Raw genomic sequence first — 2,302 nt, forward strand, 5'->3', positions numbered from 1 at the left:
ATATGTGAACACAGACACGGATATAACCAGAAACACAATTTAAAGCATATCAGTGTTGATTCAAATCACAGAATCAAACATTCTGCCACCTGAGAGCTATTTGCCCCACACATCACAATTTATCTCAAAAAATAGCTCTCAGTTCCCAAGAGATCGAATCTTACTTGCAACGACTTCACGATTAAATACACAGATCTCGAGTTTGGATGAAGCAGGGAATAAAACCCACTTACCTTTAACGCTGTCTCCAGATCTCCAACGAGTCTTCACTCGACAGGGCTGCTCTCGTATTTCCATCATTCAACGCAGTCCATCTCGTTCATTCATCTTCCCGCTCTTGGCTCTTCCCGTCTCTTTTTACAGTAGCCTTGCTTTACGACCCACTAGTCGAATGCTCTGTTCGTTTGACCTTTGACACAGGCGGCCATCTCAATTTTCCCACTTTTGGCCACACGTTCTTTCTCGCGATCCCTCTATTCGATCCTGACATCCCCACTGTCCTCAATACAACAACACTTAATAAATCTATGAATCTCTTATCTAAAGATTTAATCACCTTTATAACAAAACATTTTCCCAAGATAATACAATCATCTAGTAGCCCCGATCTTTTCATCTTTGGAAAAATTTCGAACCTCAATGGATGTAAATGTACCATACCTATGCTATCTGCAAATTCAAGGGTTCCTCTTTATGCTTTAACTAAAAAATAAGACATGCACTGCATCTACACCAAAAATGCTTCCCAAAAATCGTTTACGAAGCATGCTAATAGAAACATCTAAAGTAGTGCCAATAGATGTAATATCAACATGATCCTCTTCGAAATTTTGATTCAACTTATTTAATTCAATGAGCATGTCTGCAAGTAGATGGATGCAAAATTGCACTTGAAATATTGTTGCCAACTCATACATTTTTTCTCCCCTAACTCCCAATCCTTTAACAAAGAATGCATGAGTTTAACAAGTCTTTCCATGACCTTTCCTCTAGAGAGCCGCCTAATTTGATGAATTTGTAAGACCACTAACTTAGTGATTTGAAATGTATACATTAGCTCTCTCAATTTTCCATGTCTTTTAGTTGATTTCCCAAGCCATGAATAAACTTTGTTTCCAAATTTGTTAATATATTGCAACTCTAGAAAATGAGATGAAGCCTCATTGGTTGTTAATGCTTCCCTATGAGCTATGCAATGGATAACTAATAAATGAGGAGCATACAAATCTTAGAAGATAAACCTTCATGAATACCCCTCATGGAAGATGCACCATCTGAACCAAAACCAACAAACTTCATCAAATATAAATCCATTATGCTAAAAGAGTTCTCGCTAGATCATACATTCATTGAGTTATTCCATCCTTGCTTCATATAAACTTTGTTAAACATTGACCTCTTCCTCCATTCATCAAATATGTAATATAAACAATAAATCAGTGTTCCATAATTTGACCAGTGCTTTTATCAACTAAAATCGAGTAAAATGAGCCATGTAAAGTCTCTTCTTTTAGTTTTGTTCCAATACACCTCTTTAGCAGCTTGAAGAAACTATTTTCTTGGTGTGGTATTTGTGTATGCAGAATATTCCTCTGTTAGAAGCACGTGTGGAGTGCATTTATACCTATTTAAGTCACATATTGACTTATATATTTCTAAATATAAATCATCTATAGCAACAAAATACATATTTTCAATCATTGACATAATTCTCTTATTCTCAACATCTACCATTAGTTCTACATGTTTAGTGATTGGAATATTGTTTTGTTTGCTTTTTCCCTCCAAAAGTTGTAAAAAACAATTATGAGCTTTTGATTTTGCATGGCCACTTAGACCACTAACTTGAAGAGTGGTAGTTCCCTCTTTTGCAAATGGAGTCTCACTTTTAAATTTAACACATCAAGAACATTTTATCCTTTCATTACCATTACAATATTCTACAACATAAGCCCATGGGAATCTTATATTTCATTTAGATTTTAATATTATTTCGTGTTTCTTTGATGGGTCTTCTTTTTCAACAAGCTCTACACTATTTGATTCATCATATTCATGTAGATGAGTATCAACTTCATTTTGAATATTACATGGTTGATTAGAATGTTGTGCAAGGTGAAATGATTCAACAATTGACAATTTTCTTTTATCCTTCTTAGGACAATCAATATGAGACATTTTTCAAGATTTACACATATTAAATAAATAAAAATAATAGAGTAAGTAAATACATAAACTGAAAATCCCTTAGCAAGATTGAGATAGACAAAATTTAACCTTAACAAGATGCCATAAGATTTGC

The sequence above is a fragment of the Pinus tabuliformis genome, chromosome 6 (genome assembly GCF_031772625.1).
Source record: "Pinus tabuliformis cultivar Carrire ecotype Pingquan chromosome 6, CPIR1, whole genome shotgun sequence".
Lineage (NCBI taxonomy): Eukaryota > Viridiplantae > Streptophyta > Pinopsida > Pinales > Pinaceae > Pinus > Pinus tabuliformis.